This window comes from Pinus tabuliformis, chromosome 9 (assembly GCF_031772625.1).
Source record: "Pinus tabuliformis cultivar Carrire ecotype Pingquan chromosome 9, CPIR1, whole genome shotgun sequence".
NCBI lineage: Eukaryota > Viridiplantae > Streptophyta > Pinopsida > Pinales > Pinaceae > Pinus > Pinus tabuliformis.
In genome coordinates this window covers 172,541,138-172,568,451 of record NC_142307.1, presented here as the reverse complement: position 1 = coordinate 172,568,451, position 27,314 = coordinate 172,541,138, and positions in this window count along the sequence as shown.

Sequence of the window (27,314 nt, the reverse complement as noted above, 5' to 3'; positions counted from 1 at the left end):
CATCGGGATATGGATTGTGGTACAGACAGGAGGATGGGAATTTTCAGCTGTATGCTTTCCCCATTACATACTGTGTTGATATGTGTGATTGATGTTTCAATGTGCGCATGCGATTGTTTTTTTAATTCCACAAATTGATGATCAATGGTAGAGGAGGTTATGTATTATGCATGTATTCCGAAAATAGTGTATAATCAGGATAATATTTGTGAATAAGTGTTATATTATTCAAAATTTCTACACTGGTGACTTTTTTCTAGCGACAGTATTCTGCATATTCAGATTGGTTGATTCCGATTAGCTTCAGTGTTGATGGATGAAATCTAATTATGGATCAGGAGCATAATGACTTATTATCATGCGATCTGATAATGAATGGGCTAGATCTGATCACTCACACATATTTTATCCTCTATGTATGATCATATTTGAAGTCTGAGTGTTTGCAGATCTACACCCTGGTTTGCTTCAGGGATGCTGCGTATACACGCAGGTTGGCTTCTGCCAAATAGCGTATACAATCTGAAGCATGGTTTTAAGATGACAACTAATTCTAAATGATAATGTAACTTAGAACTATGTACTCATCTATCTGTTGTAGTTGATTGATTACAGTATGAATGAATGGTTGATTCAGTTTTGTTAAAGGTTTAGAAGTTGATTGAGTTTGGTTGATTTAGAAAGAAATGATTGAGCTTCAGTGATGCAGATGTATCTGTCAGTTGTATTACAGTGTCGATTTATTTTGAGCTTCAATGTAGTTGATGGGTCCAATATGAAAATTGGATGAAACGTGGCCTTCAGATTATGATGTTGTGTTCCAAGAGTATCCAGTCTGAAAATTTATGAAATGTGGACCTTGGAAGAAAAGAGAAGGTTGTAGCCTTCTGTAGGTCAGCACCTACGTACTAGTAAACACATCAACTAGTATAAAAGCTAGGGGCTTGTAGCTCCCTTCCAGGAGAAGTTGGAGAACGAGAGAATGTTGTAGCCTTTTGTAGGTAGAAGCCTGCATACTGGTATAATACTGCACCAGTACAAAATTTGTAAAAAGAAATTTCTTATTAAAGAAAGATAGAGACGATTACAGTAGGTGGTTTTCACCCACATTGGGTTTCCACCTTATATCTTGTTTCATATGTGTTATTGTCTATTCTGTTTTTACTGCACTTGGTTACTGTTTATATGGTTTTGAAGCATAGATTAAAGATCAACTAACTAAATTATAAGTTTGCAAGGTATACGCTAGTTGCTCTAAACACAGTTGCGTATACACGCAAGTTTCATTAACTGAAGTAGTGTATATGAATCTGATTATGGAAATGAAATAGTGTTAACTTGCTAATATATATTCACCCCCCCCCAAGTATTATTTCCAACAGTTCTTGAAAATTAAAAGCTATTGTACCCAAGGATTGTAGCCATTGGACTCCTAGTACAACATCAACACCACCCATTGGAATGGAAATCATTGGGCTATTAAATACATATTCTCCCATGGATAGCTTGATATTATGACACTTTCCAGAGAAATTAATGGTTCCTCCACTTGCAACCATCACTTGACACTCTGGTGCTAGATATAGGAAGCAATTCAATTCCTTTGTTATCTTACAATGAATAAAATTATGGGTACTGGCTGAATCAATCAACACTATTACCATTTTCTTCTTGATATGTCCTTCTATCTTGATAGTTTGAGGAGTGGTAATTCTGTCCAATGCATTACAAGATATGGTCGGATTCACTTCTTCTTTCTATAGGGTTTGTTCCTAGTGTATATCCTCTTCTTTTGATGTTTCTTGTTCTTTCTCTTCCTCCTCTTCACAATCTATGTAAAATAATTTCTTCTCAACACACTTATGACCTTTAGTGTATTTGTTATCACAACTGTAATAAAGCCCTTTTTCTCTTTTTTCTTCCTATTGTTGTGGTGTCAACCTTGTAGGTTGTGGAAGGCTAGGGGAAACAACACTTCCATCTTTATAGTTGTGAGTGGTAGGCTTTCTTGTTGCCATAATTTTGCTTTCCATTTTTCTTTCCAACTTGAATGCCTTCTCCAATGAATCAGGTTCCCAAGGGAGAACCTCATGTTGGATATTATCCCTTAAAGTCCCTATGAAAACATCAATCCTATGCTACTCTAGAATATATTTTACCCTTATATTCAATTTTTGGAAGTCCTCAATGTGCTCCATCGTTGAACCCTTTTTGTTTGAGATTTATCAATTGGCTAAAAAAGGTGTTGCTTTTTATATCCTCATAATGTGCTATGATTTCTTCCATAAACATTGCCCAAGTGACAATTTGTTTATGAGAGAAAAGCCATCGATACCATACAAATTGATTTGATTCCAAATATAGAGTTGCAATGTGTACCTTTTGTGTGTTTTTCACATTATGGTGATCGAAATATTGCTCCATCTATAGTATCCATGTTACGAGATCCTTGCCATCAAACTTTCTCATATCAATCTTTGGAACATTGTGGGTCTTAAATCCAATGTTAGAGTCTATGAAATTATGATTAACATTGTTATTGGGAAATCTAGTGTCCACTCGGATCTGCTAGTCCCACTAAGACTGGTAGCTATCTTAGAAACAAACAAACTAAAACCACTTTCGTTTTCCTTTATGAAAAGTAGATAAGAGTGGAATGAAGGACACCAACCTCAGTCTTGCGCTTGGTCCCTTGCTTGATTCCTCTCCTTTCTGACAGATCTTTGCCGCTTCTCCTTCGTCTACCCTGCTTCAAAGAGCACCTGTGGAATCAAAGAAGCATAATACTATCGAAAAACAGAGATCTACAATCATAAACAATATAGGACCAGATATATATTGACCACACAAATGCATATATCATCAAACATACAAGAAAGTGGAGGAAAACTTGAATAGCTTTATTAATAATCAAGAATAGCAAAGAGGATTACAACCAATTGTTCTGACCCAGCGTCATCCTCCAGCATGAAAGCCCTTCTTTCACCTCATGAAAAGCTTAGATCACCCAACACTATGATATTCCAACAAGAAACCAACAGCACTTCCTTACAAGATACAAACTTCCAGCCTCTGGATCTCTGGGATGAGGGATCCATATATAGATGATTGCAGGGGGGTGAGTCAGCTTCTGGGATTTGATTAGTGGCCTCTCTCTGATAGTTCTTGATTCCACTTGGAGATTGATGATCTCTTACTCATCCCTGGGCGAATTCAGAGAGGCAAGTGTCACAGGAGAAGTTTATGGAAGATTCCATGATCATCCACCTCGCAAACTGTCTCTACCATTTGTCCACTCTCGCCCATCGCACCCCATAGAAGGGCTTTTGAGTATGCATCGCACCTTCTGTGTGCATTTAGGTGTGATGCATCGCACTTTGACCATGGAGCAAGTGAGATGGTCCAGTTTTGACCAGTTCTGAGTAATTTTTCATGGAGAACTTCTGGGAGATGACGTAATCAGCTGAACTTGTTTTTTAAGGGGATGGAACAACACTTTTAGGGACTTAGGAGCCCTTGGTTTATGGACATGTTTGATTGGAGTTGCAGTGCCCAAAAATGTCTATAATAGTTGCCCCCTAAAGCATGAGGTCGTTAATCTCTTGATGTTGGGTGAAATGCTTTATCACGAGGATCTAAAGTTTTTTTGAACTGGAAGGCGACCTGTAATAAGATACAATACAATACATTATCTTCATAATATTTTTCATGATCTAGCTGAGGTGAGCATTCCCATGCTCAGCTTTATAAACTCATTTCCATGTACATAAGACAGACAATCGTCTGTACGGGAGACTGATGATTTTAATAGATTCATCATCCTTTGATTTGGATGATCATCTGTGCAGCAACAATGTACATTTGATGTCTTTATTTTCCTGAATATATCATAGCCCGGATGGATGAAACTAGATCCGGGGTCTTCAAACTCGTTCAATCTTCACTCGAAGTACAAGTCAATCTATGTGAAAGATGTCCTAGAGTCGAACATGGAAAGACATCACCTGGTTACCAGCCAATGATGTAAGCTGTTAACAGGCGCGAGAGGAATCACCGATAATGATGATGACCCTCAAGGTACTACAGTACAATTCGCGTGGTGTGAATAAGGGACTTGGCATCGAACACAACGGAAAATATTTCGGTCGAAGGCCATTGATGTAAACCTGTCGTCGGAAGTGAGAAACTTGCCATTGAGGCATGCAATCTTCAAAGTGCTGAAGGGGTTGTTCCTAAGTAGACTTCTTGGATAATGAGCTGATGTCGACAAGAAGTGACTCGCCATAGGAGGGCCTTAATGAATCCCACATCTATGACACGGAACAAAGTAAATGATTTTGGAGGTGAAAATGATTTGATGATACAGGGTTCAGGGTGGCGGTCATGAAAGAATGGAGCGTGAATGTATTGTAGCAGATGAGACACAGGTGAATTCTCTGAGTGACTTCTCTTGAACATGTCGGTGACACTGACATGATGGATTGGTAGCGTTAACCCCGAATGTGGATGGTGTAATGGACCAATGGTGATATAACCAGTGAACGGAACAACCCAACCCGACTCGGATGCGGAGTGAAAGTGTCATGTTCAAGAGCACCTTGCTACCAATAAAGTTTGTTCAAGTTTTCTTCCTAATTTTTCCCCAGTCATTGCTGACCAGTACCTCTTTATTTTTGTCAAGCTTGAGGAGGATAACATATGCTTGTTCTATAATTTTCCCTTCGGGCAAACCCATCGCTATATTTTAACGAGCTTAGCGACAGTGAAACTGGTTCTTGTCTGTATGGACAAGTTTGTCGCTATTCGGTTTTAACGAGTTTAACGACAAAGATAACTCGGTCCTTTTCAATTTTCGAGAGTCTGAAAAGGGATGTAAAGGAAACTCCAATAATGCTTTTTCGTCATATAATCCATTAAGTCCGAAAAAGTACAAAATAATACGAAAGGGATGAATTTTCGGTAGTTTTAACGAGCCGAACAAAACAAGCGCTCGATCTTTTTGTGTAATGATCCCTCAGGTCCAAAAAGATTAAAATCTAGAGGAGGGATAGCACTTCCGGTCGCTTTAACGAGCTGGAGAGGCCAATCGCTCGGCAATCTTTTCATATTTTACGAGTCAGGTGAAAAGAGCTTAAAGGAGACTCGTTTTTTAGGAACGAGTGATAATTTCAGGTAGCAACTGATTCCAGGTAAGGTTTGGAATTTTCCAATCACGGTAGTGTCACAAGGATGGCTAACAGGATCACTCTTCGCAACTGTTCCTCAAAAGGGGTAAACAATCAAATGGAGGTGAATGATCGACTAAAAACAGAGTGGAGGTGATGATGAGAACATGACCAGGGCTCAAAACCTAATGATAATGCATTCACGATGGTTATTTACCGGAAATTGGTTCATTTTTTAATGATCTTAAACTCTGGGGAAATTTTTCTCATTGCTTAGGTTTAATTTTTAATGATCTTGAACTTTGCATAAAAACTGCTCGTGGTGGGTTTATTTTTTAACGAGCTTGAACCCTGCGGTAACACTGCTCGTGACACATTTATTTTTTAACGAGCTTGAACCCTGTGGTAACACTGCTCATGATAAGTTTGCATGCCCCCAGCATAATAACACAAATCGAGGTGCATGCCCCCCAAGCTTCATTGCATTCAACACGGTGGTTGGAATGAAGGTTTACCTTCGAGATCTTTGAAAGACTCGATTGATCGTAATCGAAGACTCGATTTGGAAATGGAGTTGTTTCATTTTTTAATGAGGTTGACCTAGGAAAAGAACTATCCTCAAAATCCACCGTATTTACAGTATTTGATAAAAAATAAAAACTGAAGGATGATTAAGGTCACTGGAATAATCTTCGTGGTAATCCGAAAGATGGGAACGATGGTGGTAATCTTCCCATGGCGTCCTGTTAGTCATCATCGACTGAACAATTCATTCGTCTGCAGTGCGTATTTGCGACCAAGGATCTGAAGGGGTACCATATTCCTTAGACCTATCTATCCAAACACTCGATGAGCATTGATTTGGGTTTGCCCCCCACGCCAAGAAAATTGATTTCTACAATATTTCTATTAGGGCGATGATCCATGCTGACAAAATGTTCAGGAATCTTCTGAATCTAGAAGATATCATGTTGCAGGTTCCCATCGTGGCCACTTCCGCTATATTGTTTGGAGGTGGTAGGGAAAAAGTCCCCATCAATGTAGGGTCTTTTAGTAGGCCTACTCCGATATTTTGAAGCGAATGAGGGCTTCCATGGATCATCGGAATGCTTCCCGTAACTTGTGAACTGTTGGGGAGAAATGTTTGTTGGTCGACGATTGTAATTCCTCCTTGGAAGGGAAATGCAATCTTCCTGAAATAGGTCGACACAACGGCTGCAATAGCATATATCCAGGGCCTTCCCAGTAGGATGTTGTAATCGAGGTTTCCGTCAATTACTTCAACATCTATTTCTATTGATTTCCCCCCCAGTTCGACTTGCAAGTTACTTAAAATCCCATATGGGGTGTATGTTCTTCCATCAAATGCTTTTAATGTTGTCGAAGATCGCGACAAGGGTGGAGATCCTAAAGTTTTCCAGCAACTCATCGACATAATACATATAGATGCCCCCTCATCAATAAGTGTTTGATGAATAGTTTTGTTGAGGGCTTTCACTTTAATAAGGAAAGCTAGTTGAGCTGGTAACTGAGGGTCATATCCTTTGTGATTAAAGGACACAAGATTGGAATTCGTTGGGTCAATCCCACCTATCGCTGATAAAAAGCCTACTTTTGAGAGGGGCAATTTTGTAGTACCTCAAGTGTCCACATAACGGATGGTGATTGGGCCAGATCCTCCACTATATTATAATGCTGTGCTGCTCTGGCACAAGGATTAAATGTCGATTTGTGTACTACTCCCTTTGGCGGCTTTATCGTTAGTTCAGGAATGATGGGTGGCACAACTTTGGTCGAAGTTCTTGTCGAACTACTGGGTTGATCATTGGCCTTGTTGTCCGACAGTTGTGGATTCCCATAATCTTTATTCCTTGTCGATATCAAAGCATCATTTTGCTGCTTTGAAACTGACAACATTAGCACTTGGGACAAGGAAGCATTGTCACTAGAAACCAGATTTGTTCCTGGATTTGGAAACGGATCAGTCAATACTGCCGAGGTTTTTGAATTCTTGAAGAATTGTATAAGCTCAGCTTTATACGGACATTCTCTTGTCCAATGATCCTCATCACATATTAGGCATGGAATTTTTAGTTTCCTGTCTCCAAAAGGGTTTGCAGAAGATTTTTCAGGGGACGACTCTTCCTGTTTATTCTTCTTCCCTTTATTTTTCTTCTTTCCTCCTAGTTGCTTGGTTTCTTTGCCTTTGTCAGTCGACACGGCATTTACTTCCGAGGTGAGAAGTTCTTCATTTGCATTTTGACTTGAAACCGTACGGGCTTTCTTCGGTTTAGCCTTTGCGGTTTTCGTGATGGTCGTTCCTATCACGCTGTCCCCGGCATGAGAGTCTTTGTTTGATTAGGAGATGGAAGAATGGAAAATTCCAGTCTAGGAGCATCAAGGATTTTATCGTAGAGCGTCCCAGACTGAGTATAGATCAATTCTATATATTGCGCATGAGTAATTACTTGCTCTTTAGTGACGACTACCCCTATTGCCACATCTTCTGTAATAGAAGGTAACAATGACTTAATAAACCATTCAGCCAATAGCTGATCAGGAACATATGTTTTTACCATTCTACGACGACATCGCCACTCATGAATATGATCGGATATGTGAGTCGCCATCGTTTTCTTGAAATTGGTAAGAAGCTCTGTTCCCGTTTCGTACCTTATGGGTCACTAAAAATGGGTTAAAAAGGTTGTGGCTAGGGTGCTGAAGTTATCAAACGAAGCTCTAGGAAATTCGATATACCGTTTTGCTGCCGAACCAGTTAACATTCGCTGAAAAAGGCGAAGTATGATCGAATCATCATTTAGAGTGTTAGATGAACACCACAGGTGAAAGGTCATCACATGATTCGACGGGTCTTCACCCGGATTTCCATTAAATTTAGGAATATCTGACGGAAGTTTATGAGGAATCACTGGCCACCAAGGGGCGTAAGCGATTGGATCGTTTGTTAGCCGATTTAGATTTGGTAACTCTAAAGTCGCCACGAAGGGAAACTGTTGATTCAGGTTCGGTGAAGCATACCCAGGATAAGATGGGATTGCTTGAGCAGTGGTTCTTTGCATACCAGCATAGTGCATTTGATGCTGATAACTTTGATAAGGTTGATGGGCATAACCATTATGAAATGGTTGATGTTGACCGTTTTGAATATACGACTGTCCATTGCTTGCAAAGACTTGGTGCTCAAATCTTTGGTAAACTTGTTGGAATTGTGGTTGTTGATATTGCACCAGCCATGGTTGTGAAACCATGTGTTGTTGTCCAATACTGGCTGTTTGACCAAGATGAGGGGTAATGGTACCCGTTTGAGCCTGGGTCTTTCCAGTTAAGGAGCCACTAACCGATGATTGTGGTGGCGTTGCAGGGACAAGGGGATGTTGGATTACGACTTGAGAGACTTGAGGTTGGCATACAACAGGCAACGCTTGTACTTGCAACATCGTCACAATAGCTGGTGTAGTGGGGATATTTGACATAGGCAAACTTTGTTGCATTGAGTATACAACTCCTGGTTGTTGAGGCAGTATTGGCATCCAACCACTGGATATAATTCCAGTATAACCTAAATTCTGTTGGGAAATCACATATGTTTGACCTCCTGGAGGAGACAATGAAAGGGCATATTGCTCCCCATACGGCAATAATCCGGTGCTTAAGGGAATTATTTTCCTTTGAGGATCGGATTGCCCAAATTGACATTGCGAAGGATCAATTTGCTGAGACTCAATATAAGAGATTCCAAATATTATTCCGGACGAACAAACGGGAACAGACCATACCGTCGAAACAACCCCTGAATGGATCCCATCCAATGATTGAGAGCTAGTTGTGACAGACGGTACGCCGGCGGACATTGTTGGAGTAGTAGCAGGAAGTTCTGTCGCTGCTGTGTTAGATGACATAGTCCTAGATGTCGATGGTTTTTCAGACATATCTAGTCTATCCAAAAGGTTTCCTAGCGATTCTACGGGAACTTCCGGTAACGGTGCACTAATTTCCGACGAAGAAGGATATAGAGTGATCTCGACTCCAAATTGTGATGGAGTACTAGATGGTGGATCCTCCACAATATCTTCTATAGCAATCAAACCGGGTGGAAGAGGTAGACCGTCAGGTCCGTAAAATATCTCCGGTGTCAAAGAAGGTATAGATTCTGCAGCGACTGATGTCTGGGGAACAACACCTTCCGAATCAGCTATGGATGTAGCCGGTTCAGGTATAGAAGTGTTTACCTTCACACTAGGATCAGTTCTACTATCCTCTTGTGGCTGCGGAGCTTCCTCTGTAAAGGCAGGGGTACCAGAAATGTTTGGAGTAACCGGAATCTCCGAGGGTGTCGGAACACTTGTTCCAACCCGACCAGGGGAATTTGAGCTGGTTAAACGAGTTCGCTTTGTCCGGAAAAGTTTTGATTTTAGAGACAAAGATGGTTGACTCGTAAGCCTCCGCGAATGATGGGGTTTCAATTGACTTTCTTCCACGATTGCGGATTACTCGATCAACTAAAAATAAAGGGGAAAATGTTTCTGAATTAAATGAATTTTAGATGCTTTGACACAACTTGTTTTTTCAATTTTTAAGAGACGAGAAAAAACAAAAGATGACTCTAGTCGCCTTCGATTTTTAATAAGCCTGAAGTGACAAGTGCTCAGATGGACCTTTTCCTTTAAGGAGTCTGAAAAGGAACGAAAGAGACTACTCTGGAAATCTAGATAGAGGGATTACCAAACCAATCGCAAAACTGTAGAATACTTTTTACATTACGGCAGTCAATCTTCCCGAATGCTGTGTTCAGTGCATTGTGATCGATAGGGTGGCAGACATGGCTTCCTATTGATAAATGATATAGCCTATTGTGGTCTCCCAATATATACTCGACGGTACGTGGGAGAACAAGTCCATATTGGCACTTGTCGTCTCAAAGAGGAGGAATCATCCAACCAACAGTGAAAGCGACAGTTACCAGGCTTTACGATGCCGGAATACGTCTCTAGCCTAGACTTCTAGATGTTGTGCGTTAGGTTCCAAAGCATTTTTAGGTTCATTAAATTTATTTTACAGTTGATTTTTCTTAAGAAATTTGCCTTTCAGGTTCACCGCGCGATGTAGATGTACAATTCCTAAAATGCAATCTAAGATGATAAACAATCGTTTAATCTTCTTTTTGCAATGAAAATCCTAGCTACTAAAGAAAGAGAGACGATATTCTTTCAAAATAGAGCAGAGAGCACACACTAGATGCATTGTCCTAAATTAAACCAACAAGCAGTCTAAATGCAAATGCACATGCATGTATTTGTTTTCATCTTTCTTAATGTGTGAACGACAAGAAGAATGCTAAGTACAAATCTGAATTATCTTTTCAAAGCGACAGTACTAACAATTTTCTCTTCAAAAATGAAAGGAAGATAATGATGACACTTTACTGTTTTGAATTGAAAATCACTTTCGACACTTGAAAAACTACTAATTCAAATCAAATACAAGAGTAACTGTATAATCGACCATCAAGAACAATAGGATTCTTTTCTTTGAATGAAAACGACACTTGCGACACTTTCAAATCAAAAGACGACAGTTTGACTACGCTACTACTTTGTAAAAGAGAACTGAAAATGGCAGAAAATAGACAAAAACATTCACAATTCTTTGCACAATGGAGGCAGAATGATGGAAAGGAAGGGGGTTTCCATAGTGGTATACTTATCACAGACAGAAAAACTCCAGAATAGAGCTGAAAAGAGTGAAGAAAAACCAAAACCTGGAGGCAAAATTAGCCTTTTCTGATCATCGCACTTGTAACACAGGGAAACGGGGATGCATCCCAGCTACTGCACACGGGAAGTGCGATGCATCTAGATTTCCTTGGAGAGAGGGTGCGATGGTACCAAGATGAGACTTTACTTGGCTCTTGGTCACAGTTTGCAACTCAATTTAGGGATTTAGGCCGAGCAAATGATATACAGTAAATAGAAATCATAGGGGCTGATCTAATGAGGTTACTGGAGCCACCACTAGGGCAATTAGAAAGCTTGCAAATCGATTGTTCATTTTATAAACAAAACCTGGAGATAGACTGAAGCAGCATTGATCTACTTTGCACTCGCATAGCAAATGCAGTTTGAAGGCTAGCTGGCTTGACTTCAGGCTCCATCTGTAAGTTTATAAAACAAACAAATATAGACAAACAAACAATCTATTCGCTCCCCAATGGAGTCGCCATTTTGTTATCGGGAAATCTAGTGTCCACTCGGATCTACTAGTCCCACTAAGACTGGCAGCTATCTTAGAAACAAACAAACTAAAACCACTTTCGTTTTCCTTTATGAAAAGTAGATAAGAGTGGAATGAAGGACACCAACCTCAGTCTTGCGCTTGGTCCCTTGCTTGATTCCTCTCCTTTCTGACAGATCTTTGCCGCTTCTCCTTCGTCTACCCTGCTTCAAAGAGCACCTGTGGAATCAAAGCAGCATAATACTATCGAAGAACAGAGATCTACAATCATAAACAATATAGGACCAGATATATATTGACCACACAAATGCATATATCATCAAACATACAAGAATGTGGAGGAAAACTTGAATAGCTTTATTAATAATCAAGAATAGAAAAGAGGATTACAACCAATTGTTCTGACCCAGTATCATCCTCCAGCATGAAAGCCCTTCCTTTACCTCATGAAAAGCTTAGATCACCCAACACTATGATATTCCAACAAGAAACCAACATCACTTCCTTACAAGATACAAAATTCCGGCCTCTGGATCTCTAGGATGAGGGATCCATATATAGATGATTGCAGGGGGGTGAGTCAGCTTCTATGATTTGATTAGTGTCCTCTCTTTGATAGTTCTTGATTCCACTTGGAGATTTATGATATCTTACTCATCCCTGGGCGAATTCAGAGAGGCAAGTGTCACAGGAGAAGTTTCTGGAAGATTCCATGATCATCCACCTCGCAAACTATCTATGCCATTTGTCCACTATTGCCCATCGCACCCCATAGAAGGGATTTTCAGTATGCATCACACCTCCCGTGTGCATTTAGGTGGGATGCATCGCACTTTGACCATGGAGCAGGTGGGATGGTCCAGTTTTGACCAGTTCTGAGTAATTTTTCATGGAGAACTTCTGGGAGATGATGTAATCAGCTGACCTTGTTCTTTTAGGGGATGTAACAACACTTTTAGGGAATTAGGAGCCCTTGGTTTATGGACATGTTTGATTGGGGTTGCAGTGCCCAAAAATGTCTATAACAAACATTTTTTTTGTTCTCATCATGAGTTTCCTTTACTACCCTTTCTCCATTAGTAAGCATTTTTTGTAGCAACTTTGTCAAATTTGTCTTCAAATCTTCCATGTTGCCTTTAATTTTTTCTTCTATACCATCCATCTTAGCTTCCACGCCTTTCTTTAAACCATCCATATTAGCTTCTGTTACTTTTCGTGAGAGTGAATTTTGTTGCACTTGGTTGATATATCATGTTTCATTTCTTCCTCTTCTTCATGATTGGTGCTAGATATTTTAGTTTGCTTACTAGGTGTTTCCATTTTCTTTCTTTGGGGCATTAATTAATGATAATTATTCTACACTATTCCCTTTGAATTCCTTCAAACTAATTTGTCAAACAAAACTTAGGCAAATTTTAAAAACACTATACACCTTTTTTCACTTTGTAGGAGCTCGACATTGAATCTATTGTATCTCTGTAATTTTGTATCTCCAAGGTTTGAACTTATGTGCTGCGGTATCCCTCTGAGTCCTCTTTCCAACCTCACAAGTATGATCAAGATTAGATTCTCCAAGGAAGATTTATGTCAAATCTCCCACGATGACCTAATTATACACTAGTTTAGTATAGCGAAGTTGTATGAAGTGCCATGCATCACAGTTTTGACCTTAGGACCTAAAACTGATACACATAAACCTACCATCCATCCTCTTTCTGTAAAGTTTTATGAAATTTCAATTTGATTCTCATAGAGAAATTTATGATGATTTTCCTCAGGTCACCTATTTGAGATATAATTCGGAAGCCTGCAAAAATCCTAACTTCCTTGGATCCTATCTCCGAAAATGTATCAAGAAAACATCTGAACTTAGGACCCAAGGTTCATAGATATTTCTTCCCAAATGGGTATTATTTTAGCTTCTGAAATGTCATAGAAAAAATTATACCGAAAATTCCACGATGACTTGTTTCGAGCAGCGAAACCCTAGAATCCAAAGCTCTAATACCAAATGTTATGTAACTGGCTCACAAAATAGAAGAAAAGATGGATCAACAACTTCAAAATTAGTCTCTTCGAGGGGGAAACCTCCTTTAAATTACATAAATGAAAAATTCTTGGATGATACAAATGACGAAACCTCCTTTCTATATATAGGAGTCTAAGGGGTCACAATATAATCAAAGTCGACATAACAATAATAATATAAGGGCAACCTAGATGCGGGTGAATTAAGGGTGTATTGATGGAGTCATTTAATGATGCCGACACTCGGCCCTGCCAGCTGCTGGATAGCACGTTTCTCCAAGCCCAAACATGGCTCATGATGGCTCACATAAGACAACAGCAGGTCCACCTGCAATTCAACTTAATTGCTCACTCCGATCGAGATAAGGCTCATGCGATTTTATTCATGGCGCACTCGGCCTTCCATTCCATTGTCTGCTCCTCGTCCTCTTGCCTTTGCCCGCTCTACACAGAAATTCTCTGCAGCAGAACGGTTACTGTCATCAGCGTTTGGCTCCTGGTGGCTCTAGATGTTGGAATTAAGCTTTCCTTTTCCCAAGCTCAGCCCTGTTCTCTGAATCTTGCTCGGTTTCCCCTCGAGCTGCCTCGTCTCCCCTCCACAGACACCTGTTCTACCAAGTTTTCCCTTCGCAGCCTGAACATGGTCTGTCATCGCATGCGAAGCCGCCATGGAGGGAGCCGTGGTGGTCATGGGCGTTCTCAGACTGCTCACTCTGTCGATCAGCCTCTGCCCCCTGCTTCTCCACCTTCATCTCAAGCAAATTCACCTCCGCCTAGCCCTTCCCACAGTCATTTCCCGCATAATGCTTTCCAGACAACTCATTTTAAATTTTAGAGCTACCTAAACAAGCCTATTATTATAGCCAACATTACCATTATTTTCTCTGAGGAAGAGGCTCAGCCTCAAGCTACAGCGCGCACCTCGATTGAGCATTCTCAGGGCGGACACCGAAATGCGGGCAGCCATGGCATTGAGCAGAATCTAGCAGATGAAGGTGAGGTAAACAAGTATGGAAAAATGCATGTCAAGGGTGATGTTCCTGGTGACACTCAGCCACCAGGTGGCAGCTCCCATGGAGCCTCTGTCTCCATTTCCATTGCAAGTAGTTCTAGCGGCACCCATCCAACAACAGATCCTCCAGGTGGCAGCGGGGTAGGTGACAAGGCAAAGGATGGAGAAATCTTGTATGGAAATGAATGCCCTGTTGTTGAGGAGCAACCGGACCAGGACGTGGTCATGTGATGCCACCTGAACCCCTTCAGGTTTTTTTGTGGACTACTTTGTCAAGTTCAGATGGTATTGGTTTGGTGGTTCTGGTTCTGTCTTTGTGGCTCGGTAGTCTAGTTCTTTGTCTTTGTGGTTTGGTAGTCTGAGGTTCTCCTGCTAAAATGGATAGCATCTCTATCTTTTGTTGTTGGTCTCGACGGCTTCATAGGGGGTTATCCCATATCCTCTTTTTGGCTATATCACTGTATTCAGGTTCCTATGTATGGCTTTTTGCATATTGTAACTGGTCTTCCCAATCATGGGACAGTTTTGATGAGCTGAAGGCACGCAGTTGCTCTCATCCGAGGTTTCGACCTCCTTGTAATAGTATTTTCATTTTCCTTTAATAGAATTAGTCTTTACCGAGAAAAAAAAAATTAATAATAATATAAGGGCACAACAATAACAATATTGAGCTTTTCTGGGGCACAATAATAACAATATGGGGATAATAGGGCACAAAAATAACAATAAGGGCTACAATGACAATAGTAATGGGGGAATCACTAGTATTATAGGGACATAACAATTTCACGTTGAACCTGAATGGGGAGGTTAATGACTTCCTCTTAACCACCCACAATAGACTAAATTGAAAAGAAAAATTAATTTTGGAAACATCTCATTCCACCTAAAGCACTTAAACTAGAGTGAGATATTTATTACTTTGCTAGCCCCAATCAACTTAGGAGGGGAAAACATATCATCGATAAGATTTGAGCATGGGTGGGGAGAATAACATATTCTATAAACCACCCATGCTAGAACCATTTAACATATGATCCTTAACCAAGCACCCACTCTCCCTTTTTTAATTTGGTCAGACTAGGCATTGTCTACCTTTTTCATCTCCTTTTGACATCTGTCCATCTGTTGTTTTTCCCATTAACGCACATTTGTTCAAAATTTCACACCTCTGTTAAGGTAACAGTGAAAGAGGCATGAGAAAACAACTTAAATAACGATAAACTTTGTTACCCTTTAAGTAATATAATTATATCCCTTAATAATAATTAAGGGTCGTTGCGAAGATCAAACCAGAGACCTATGCATGTGAGCGAGTATCCTGCACTTCCTCTTCCACTCTTCTAGTGTGTAAATGGAGCCTCGTTCTTTATATTGTGACCTGAGTGATGCTAACCTGGATGTGGTTTGTGGCCAAAAGTCATCACCGGATCTCATATTCGAAGGTACTATAAGAATAAATGTGCAGCAAAGCAGATGGTGGCGGGGCGAGCTTCAGGGAAAATTTTAGGGGCTAATATTCACAGGTGGGCTAATTTTCCATGCTTTTTCAAAAAAAAGATTCACCAATTTCCATTATTTTGAAAATTGTTTCACCCAAATTTTATGGTAAAAAAACATTTTACCCTAAAATTGCCAAAATTTTATATATACTAATATAAAATAATTAGAAACCTAAATATTTTTACAAAAATATCATCAAAATTTTTAAAATTTACATACTATGGAGAAGTAAGTTTCGCCAAGGTTTCTAAACTTTAAGATAAATTTCCATCCTTAAAATTTTCCATGGTGAGCTTTATTGCATGCACATATTGGTAAAAGGCATAGGTTAGGTTAAAAGGGCAAACGATTTGTAGATTTCTAGGGGGAATTCTTCTCGTGGAGCACTATACATCCTCTGATCTGATAACCCATTTTCCAGTGATTTTCATACTTTTAACTTCTGTCTCTTTCTCAGTTATAAATTCAACTTTTGTCTCTTTCTCGTTTATCATTAGGGACCCATCTACATTGGACATGGAGTTATGAAATTAGCACAGCAATAGGGTAGAAGTTCTCCATCGACCCAACCCTGAAATTTGGCGTTCCACAAAATCCTTCCAACCATTGTGTGAGCTTCCCTCAAACCCCTTCACACATTTAAGCTAGAATGAGATCGTTGGTGCCTTTCGAGCCCTAATTGGATAGTGAAGGACGAATATGCCACTAGCTAGATTTGAAGTTGAACTTGAATTGGGAGGATAATGACTTCCTCTTAACCACCCACAATAAACTAAATTGACAAGAAAAAAGAAGTTTGGAAACATCTCATTCCACCTCAAGAACTTAAGCTAGAGTGAGATATTTATTACCTTGCTAGCTCCAATCATCCCGAGAGGGGAAAACATATCACCGACAATATTTGAACATAGTTGGGGAGAATAATATCTTCTCTAAACCACCCAAAATAGAACAATTTAACATCTGAGCCTTAACCAAGCACCCCATCCTCCCTTTTTCAAATTAGTCAAGCTAGGCATTGTCTACCTTTTTCATCTCCTTTTGACATCTGTATGTCTATTGTTTTGCCCCATTAACTCACATTTGTTCAAAATTTGACACCTCCACCAAGGTAAAAATGAAAAAGCCATGAGAAAACAACTTAAATAACAATAAGCTTTATTACCCATTAAATAATATAATTATATCCCTTAATTATTATCAAGGGTCATTACGAAGATCGACCCAGAGACCTATGCATGCGAGCGAGCATCCTACACTTCCTCTTTTGCTCTTCCAATGTGTAAATGGACTCTCGTTCTTTATATTGTGACCCTAGCGAACCTAACCTAGACGTGGATCCATCCACGCTGGACATGGAGTTATGAAATTGACACGACAACAGGGTAGAAATTTTCCATCTACCCAGCTCTGAACTTTGACGTTCCACAAAATTCTTCCAAGCATCGTGTGAGCTAGCCTTAGACTAAAAATTATCTAAATAAATAAATAACTTTAAAAGGTTGTATAAAAATTAAATATATATAGAAAAGTTATTAAATGTGACACCAATTATGTGTTTTGGGCACACAATCTTTTGTAAAGATTTTATTTTTGGTAAATATTTCTTTTATAATGAAATAATCATTAATTATAATATATATTATTGAGAAATGTTTTAAATTTTAAAATTGAGTAATTTTAATTAATAGAGAAATGGTGTTTTTATGTGTATATTTTTTTGTTGATTTTTTCTCAAATTTGAAAATTATAAGTTTAAGGTATTTAATTTGTAGAGTTCTAGTGTTTAAGGGTTTTTCAAGTGTTGAATCTATTTGTATTCAACATTGCATTTTAAATAATAAGAGGTCACAATCTAGAAATTGTATTTGCCAATTCTTCTCTAAAAAATCATTTTTCTATTGAATTTTTTTTCAAAAATGTTGTAGGATTTTGTATTAAAAAAAATTGTTTATTAGGGAATTTCTTTTTACATATTCCAATTTTCCTTGAAGGTTAGAAATTGATCACGGAGACTCAATCCAAACCCTCAAACGAGATCCCCATGACACAAAAAATTTATACCCTTTCCAACTAAAATTTTTCCAAAAAAACTCTCAATATCCAAATACATTCACATTCCATTATTTGCTACTTTTGTTTTGACTTTGTCTGAATAGTAATGATCCATGGTATTATAACAAAGTCTATTTACAAATTAAGAATCTCAACAATAAAATAAGAATAAATCTCTATGGTTAAATTTTTTTTTCCATATTTTTTTAAATGTAAATATATTTAATTTATATATTAATTTTTTCTATAACTAATAATAATTTAAAATAAAGTTATAATAAATTTTTATTGACCCACATTAAAAAATATTTTAATATTTTGAAGGTTAAATTTTAAAATTTATAAATTAAAGATTCATGTATAATGAAATTTAAATTTATGGTTAAATTTTAATATTTATAATTCAAGGTTAATGTACAATGAAATTTAAATTTTAGCCATAAAAGACTTAATGACAACCTTTAAACTTTACTGATAAAAATTTCAACCCGTGGACTTCAGTAAAATTTATAATAGTTGAAAATATAGGTGGTAAATAAAGAAATGGATAAATGCAATGTTCAACAATCTTTGTTATATGTAAATTGTTTGGTGGATTCCATTTTCATTTTTTTCCCAACAAACTTGTCTTTCTATCTTGCATAAAACCTGTGATTTTCAATCTTGGTGTGTGTGTAGATATATATGTATGTTTGGAATTTTTTTTGTATTAGTATTATATTTAATTATTTTTTAATATCTGAATTAAAATTAAGTTTGTTGTCCAAGGGGCCTTGGATAGACCATGATTGGGCGCTCTATTAAGGCACTCCTTGATGTGAAGTTACTAGTTCAATTCCCGGTCGTGATTGGGGTGATATATTGGACATGATGAAGATGTAGTCTTGCCAAGCTTACAAAAAAAAAATCAAGTTTGTTATTTATTTATTTTTAATCTTTTTGAAATAATAATAATAATTATTATTTAATTTTAAGATTATGGCTGAATTAGATATTAAATTGATATATAAGATTTTTTCATTTAAAGTTGATAAAGGTATATATATTTTAATCCTCTTCGAATTTGAACCTATAACATTTTACCAAAAAAACACATACTAATAACTATTGTTATATATATATATATATATATATATAGATACACACACACTTTGTTAATATGAAATTGAGATTTATAATTTCTCCATTCCACGTACCAAACAAATATATGTAAAATAAACAATTCAATAATATGAAAAAATTTCAAACTATAAGTGCATATCATATACTTAGTAGGTAATCCTTCAAATCAAGGGTGATGAGTGTTTACTTAATGTTTCAAATTAAAAATAGGGAAAATGTTTACTCACTCGTTATTAAATAAAAGTAAAGCATAATAATAAAATTATTAACAATGTTAACATTCAAGTGATGGAAAAATCATCACATCAATTAAATAACTCACTCTCATTTAAATTAAATATTTCCATTTAAAAAATTATTTTATATTTTTAATTTAATAATTGTTGAAGTTATTGATAAAAAATTTCCAATTAATCAAATTCACTTTTAATTAGTATTTTTTTTTAAATCAAATTAAAATCATTGTATTAATAAAAGCTTGATATCCTTACTTTTTACAATTATATCACATATTTAATTATTCATCACTATAATATGGCATTTAAAATAAAATATAAATAAGAAGGCTCATGCAACAAATCAATTAACGAAGTCATAAAGACTTTTACAAGAAAAGAGTTTTTATTTTATTAAAATATAATGAATTATCTTCATCTTGGAACTAGGAAAGGTACAAGGGTTTTACATAGATTGATTCTGATTCGTGTAATGTGCAGTAAAATATTATTTATATATCATAAATAAAAACTAAATACATTCGATTTTAGGATGTGGTTATGGAGCTTCATGTTCAAAATCCATGATACCTATGATGTAGTGCTTCCCTATATAGGGAACAAACACCTTAAATTAAATTTGATTTAAGCATGTCATTTTCGGCATGGATTTTTACACTATTCTTGATGCTATCATATTAATAAATATGATAAGATTTACATTAAATTATATATTTTTAAAGATCTACTTTAGGTGCTTAGGGGATTTTTAGGTAAAATGATATAAAATGTTTAATTGAAAAATTAAATGGGCTTAATTTTTTTATTTTTTTCAACCAACTAACAACTAGATCATAACCTAACCAATGTTTTAATACTATAGAAAATATTTAATTTTTTTATCAAGTTCGTATCGAAATTCCAACTTTGGGGATTCTTAAGATAACTCCCACACAAAATTACTTTAACTAATTATGATAGAGTCCCACCTTAAATCGTGTTCAATCTAAGACGCTATTGGGTATTTTTTGTTTAGGAATGACCATCCTTGACATAAAGAATTCTTAACTAGAATTAACTTACATGGTCACTCATTATTGTGAGACCTGCATGAGTTGTGCAAAGGCAACCGTAAGTACTTCTAAAAAGATAAGAAAGAAAGAAATTATTTTAATGTCCAAAATGCTAAAGATAGCCTGTGGGATAGATTTCTTTTCCATTTGGTTCTTATATTCGACTCTTTTCCTATGAAGGATCACAATAAACACTCCCAACTTCTTGACAAACCCCTCGCTGAATAGATTACCCCAAGAGCTAGCTGCCAAAATATCTGCATAACTTTCCCTGTTGTTTTTTAAGGCCTCGCATTCTAAAATGAAATGTTTTTCTATTTCCACTTTTCTAAAAGAGAAAAAAATACATACTCTTTCCTCCCACGGTTCTTTTGGCCTTTTCGAGTGCCTTGTTTGAGAACATAGTTGATGAGAATTAGTCCTTAGCTAAGCAATACGAATTTCGTCTCTCCAAGAAATATTAGCCCCTATGTATGCTTTTTGTTGATGATTATGATTGGGATTAAACTCTTTAATTGTAGAAAATCATGTAGATTCACAAGCTAACGAAATTTGCTAAAGCAAGAGACAAGAATCTACTTCTATTCTTTACAGCAGAAGCCCATATACATCGAGCAAACAATAATCAATAGAGGAAGAGAATCAAAGGCACATAACACAATAAATATTCGGGGAAAGCCACAGCTCAAAATTCCACTATATGTTTTGTATTAATTTGAAAAATCAAGATGAAATTACAATGCTTGTTCTCTCAAGACCAATCCTAACACTCAACAAATTCAATCTCCAACTCATAAGCAAGCTCAAGGTGAAATATTAGCCAATTCACAAGGTCTCCAAGTATTTATTCCAATGTGTAATTCCTATGAAGGATAACTTGTACTTAAAGGGAAACAAAGCCTCTAAAAACTGTGTAATCCCTTAAGGATCAGCTCCTGATTGCATGCACTAGCAGTGCAACTCAGAAAAATCTAAAACAAATAGTACATTGTCCCTACACTCTAGTCTCAACTAGGTCTTTCTCAAAATTGACATGCATGAGTTTATGATGAGTAAATATTCAGTTAACTAGAGTAGCACTTGTGGGTTTCATTAGTGTCACCACTGACTGTTAACTCACTATTAGTTCTCTCAATCAGTTTGAGAACTAATTTAACTGAATTGGCTCGTGAAACTAAGTCTCCTATTTTACAACTCACACTGGACTCCTACAAAGTAGGGGGAACATATACATGACTTCCAAAACACTTCCAACTCAAATTTCCTAAGTTAAGTAAGTTTAATAAAATTAATTTAACTATTTTAAGTTGCTTTGAGAGTAGAATTCAAATTTAATTCACAGTTTAATTCAAGGACAAATTAAACTGGAATTTCTTGTTTTCATTTCTCAACACTCCCTCTCAACAAGAAAGGTATTATCAACTACCCTGATCCTGTCTCTATGAAACTCGAATTTACATTTTGATAATGCCTTTGTCAAGATGTCAGCATCTTGCTCCTCCATGGGAATGTAATCTAACAATATGATCTACCTCAATACACAATCTCTGAGATGGTGATAAGAGATATCAATATGCTTGGACCGATCATGAAAGACTAGATTTTCAAAGAGTTTGATACAACTATAATAACCACAATAAATCATTATTGGATCAATCTGCTAACCAAACAAACCAACCAGGATCTTCCCCATCTAGATAGCCTCACATGTTGCTTGACTTGCAGCCATGTACTATGCCTCTATTGAATTTAGTGCAACCAATCTTTGTTTCCTACTGTACTAAGAAATTGTCGCTGACCCAATACTAAATATCCCTCCTGATGTGCTCTTCCTGTTGAATGGAGTCCCTGCCCAATCTACATCATAGAAGCATTGAAGCTTCACTCCCTCTGTCTATATGTACCATAAACCAATCTAAGTAATGCCTCTGAGGTATCTCAATACATGATTTTCCGCCTGCCAATACAACTTGGGAGTTCTAACCATCACATGACTAAGTTTGTTAACTGCATAGAACATATCTAGTCATGTGTTCACCAAGTACATGAGTGAACCCACAAGATTCCTGTAAACAATAGCTTCCACTACTTCCCTTGAAGTAGCATCCTCCTTCCTCCAATTACCAGCTAGAGGAGTCTCCATGGGTTTACTTCTCTCCATGTGGAATCTCCTAAGGATCTTGTTGGCATACTTGCCTTGAGATACAAACAAATCCCCATCTCCCTGCCATACCTCCATGCCAAGAAAGTAATGCATGAGCCCCATGTCCTTCATCTAAAACTCTCTTGCAAGGTCCTCCTTGCAAGATTTCATGATATTCTCATCACCTGTTAGGAGAAGATCATCTACATAAAGTACAATGATCAACAACTTACCTTCCACCACTATGTGATACAGGTTTGCATCCGCTTCACTCTTCGTGAAGCCTAGCTAAATGAAGTAGCTATCTATCCTAGTGTACCAATCACAAGGTGCTTGCTTCAACCCATACAACGCTCTCTTGAGTCGACACACATTCAACTGACGATCCAAGGTTTCAAAACCTTTAGGTTTCTCTATGTACACCTCTTCCTCAATCATGCTATTGAGGAAGGAAATTTTCACATCCATCTTATCGATATTGCAACCCATATATGCTGATAGTGCAAAAATATATCTGGTGATGAGTACCTCAAAATAGGAAAAAAAGGTCTCATCATAGTCAATCCCCTCTACCTGTGAAAAGCCACGGGCCACAAATCTAGCCTTATGCTTCTCCATACTACCATATGCAGCTTCCTTTACCTTGTAAAGCCAACAGGAGCTCACAACTGACTTGTCCTCCAGTCTCAAGACCACATCCCAAACACTGTTTCGAACTATAGAGTCATACTCCTCCACCATCCCATCAACCCAAACTAGCTAATGCACTGCTTCCTAAAAAGAAGATGGCTTTGTCACAACACATGCACCCATAAGTTCCATGTATCCAGTGTACCTATATGGTGACCTCCTCTGTCTGCGCTGAGAAGAGGGTGCTCCCACATTCTCTCGTGCATCATCCAACAATTTTTCAGCCTCTCTAGTGCGCATTCTTCTCTCTCTGGAAGAATATAACTGGATGTATCCACTTGTTTAGTCAATTTAGTGTTATCTAAATTGCTAGTATTAATTGTCAACCCGGGGCTCGTAAGCTGATGAAGTGAAGGTGTACTATATGTACTTAAGCAACCTCTTAGAGCTTTTTATCGTTGGGGGTGTTGTTGTGGTTAATTTATCTTCCTAAAATGGAGTGGTGATTTATAAACAGATGAGTGATAGTGTGTGTGGAGTGAATTCAGAATGAGTGAGAGTGTGTGATTAGTGATTGCTAACTACTTGCTTGAAAGGAAATGCTTGAAAGAAATAAATAACTTGAAATAACTTGAAAGCAAAGAACCACTTCCAATGGCACTAGACACCATTCATGCTGCTGCAAATAAAAGAAAAGAAAGTCACTTTTAAAACCAAAGATAATGATTATCTCTCCCTAACTCCCTACTTCAAACACATAGTGTTGTGTAAAGTACGATTAGGAAGTAGCTCAAGTTGAATTAGAAAAGTGATTAAAAATAAGAAAGATATACTTTAAAGACTAGTGATAACGTTTTGCTCTTTCTAACTCTCTACTTCTGCCATATGTACTATGCAAAGTATGATTAGAAAGTAGTGAAAGACTAGTCTAAAAAGCACTCAAAGCCAACTGCAAGTTAGTGGTATTCTGATCCTTAAAAGATAGCAATTTATGATAAAAGATCATTCATGTGTTAGCAGAACTTTGAGAAATAAGACTAAAAATCAGCTATAAGAACAAAGGCAGCAACTTGAACCTGTCAACTTCAAATACCATTAGTTTGTAAAGCAAATACACAAACATAAAAACAAATCCCGGGCTAAAAATCTGCAAGGAAACAATACTGATCAGCTTGAAAGAAAAGAAATCAAATAAATCAAACTATACATGTTTAAAGAAATGCTGAATGAGAAAATAAAGAAATGTTGAACATAAAATACTTTACAGAGGCTAACATGAACAGGGGCCCTCTATTCATTCAGCCACAAGAAGACTTAAGGAACTGAAAGCTTCAAAACAGCACTATTTCTATTGCTCCATTTGCAGAAATGTACAAAACAGAGTGCTAGAACAGCACTATAAAAACAGAGTTTACAAATGCTCTTAAAATTATCACAAGTTCAGAAAGTACAGCCACTAAAAAGTAAAATAAGCGTACGCAGACGCAGGTATATATAAGCATCTGAAGGATGGTCTACACGTACAGCTAATAACTGAAAAACAACTAACTGTAATGCGTATTTAAGGTTCATTGACACATCATAAGGCTGCGTGGATGAGCTGGAGGTTCTGTCGTCATGGGCAATGAATCCCATGTTGGATCATGTCCCCTACCACCTGCAAAACGCGGACAAGTCACCGTTTGAGCTGACGTGACCTAACAGCTTACAATCACCGTTGAGCTGCCTTTATTTGACCATAACTTGACCAGTTTTGACCGGCGGTACGGATGACGTGGATGGTTGAACAAATGGCACAGGAACCTCGAGCACGTTGATACCTAAGTGCCCATGTGGCTCATTTAGCAAACTGACACGTGGAACCTTGAGTTTAACAAAAAGGCTGCAGGATCATCAGATGGCTGCGGGATCGCTGAATGGCTGCGGGATTGCTAGACAGCTGCGGAATTCCTGCAAGTAAGTCAAAATCTAAACAAAACAGTCATCCATTAGCAAAACTTACTTGATCATGCTTAATGACACCTAATGTAATGATCTGGGTGGTTTTACAGTGAAAATGAGGCAAAAGTGAAGAAAAGATGAGGAAAAACTGAGGGTAATGGTAGACAAGTAGGTGTAGAGTAGAGGCTCTACATACCCCCACTACGAGGGTATTGCATGTCCTCATGCAATGAAAACACAGCTCAATCCACCTGCTGGGATGCCTCTGCTAAGACATCCAATCTCCTCTTCTTCCTCTGTGTGGAGACATTGACTTTTGGTCTCTTGAACATGCATCTGAATTTCAAATTGATTAAGGCTCTGTTTAGCCTTCTACATTTCTTCTTGAGTCTGCTGTTTTTCTTCTGCCAAATGCCCATGTGAAGCATGGTGTTATCTTGGATTGCTTTGTCAATATCAGCTTGCTGCTTCATTTTTTCATTTTCCTGCTTAATGTGGCGATTTAGCACCTCAAGTTCATAGATCTCTTGTTTGAGTATGTCTATTTGCTGCTCATGAGGTATGATATTACTTGGGCCAGCAGTGTTCTGCTCCAGTGTTTCAAAATAGTTGTACACCTCTTGCTGAACTGGGTCAACAATTGGTGACTTTCTTGGACTGTGTTCATGCTCAATTCCAGTTTCAAACTCCGGCTGAAATGGACTGTCCTCCCTTGGAGGAGTAGCTGCATCACGTTGTGGACTATCCTCAAGGTCTGATTTTATAGCACCCTTCTCAGGTGTGCTTAGATCAATGAAAAGTGTCCTTGTGGCTCTCCCTTTATTCTACAATCTGCTGCTCCTTCTTACATTGGTAACACTCTGTGTTTCTTTTTGTGCCTTTTTCCTTGGTTTCTGCACTTTTACTTTCTTGGAAAGGGCAGTTTTTGCATGGAGTTTGGCCAACCTTTGTGCTAAGGGTTGACTATCTTCCTCATTAGAAGTCTCTGGAGTTTGATAAATTTCTTGAACTATGGATTTTCCCTTGTCTTGCTTTTGTTTCTTCCTATTTTCTTTTATCTTCTGGGCAGCTTCTTGGGCAAGTTCTGAGAGGGTTTGTGTGATAATCCCTTGAGCTATTGGATCACTGTCCACAGTAGGTTCAGGCTCCATCTCATGTTCAGACTGATGTATTTCAGTTTCCTCTTCAATCTGTCCTTGGACAGTTCCCTCTAAGATATCAGTTTCAGGGGTATCCTCTTTTCTTTTCCTTCTACTTTTTCTAGGTACAGAGGTTTCTCCAGGTTCTTCAAAATGATTTCTCACAAGAAATTTCTCCCATGTGTCTCGTTTTGCTTTTAATTGTTCCTCCACTAACATCTTAACAAGACTATGATGACAGAGATGTGCTTCAATGTTTCGTGGATTCCTTTGGGCCATGGAACACATTTTTCTAAGGCTTTGGAATAGAAAGTAGGGAAGATTTATATCATGTTCTCCTTGAAATTGCAGCATAATTTTACCATGATAAACATATAATACCCCAAATCTCCCTTCACAAGTGAAAAACTTTTGCACTAACAACAGTAAAATTTTCCATTCTTCCTTAACATGAGTGACAGGAATTCCTTTTGTGAAGACACTGGTATCCATACCTGGGTTTTTAAAAATCTGCTTCCATTGTTGATCTTGAACTGACCGGTTCTTAAACCACCTTTCACCGGTTTGTGGGAGAGATGTAGCTTGTGCTATGCTGCCCTCTGAGACTGCAAACGTTAAATCACCCACCTCCACTTGACTGTCTTTATCTCTGAATGACCTTGCAAAGGCCTTAGTAACCTCCTTGTGGTAGCCTTTAAATTTCTTGATGCACTGTAGCCAGTTGGCTTTCTGCAATGCCTCCTTAACTTGAGGGTATGCTTCCAGGAATTTTGAACCTTCTGGTTCAGCCCTTAAAAGTTTCCCCATTGACTCCACGGCTCTTGTTCTAAAACACGACTTCAATGGTGGCTTTACACAGTAATTTCTCGGCTCTGTTCCAGAATTTTGTGGAGAGGAGGTTGTATGGCTTCAACAATAGCCTTAGACACGGTGAATTTACGGCTTGAACACAGTGAAATGGTGGATTACAGCTTTAACACAGTGGAACGGTGGCTTAACAGTCGTAATACAACCGTAACATACGTTCACTGGTTAT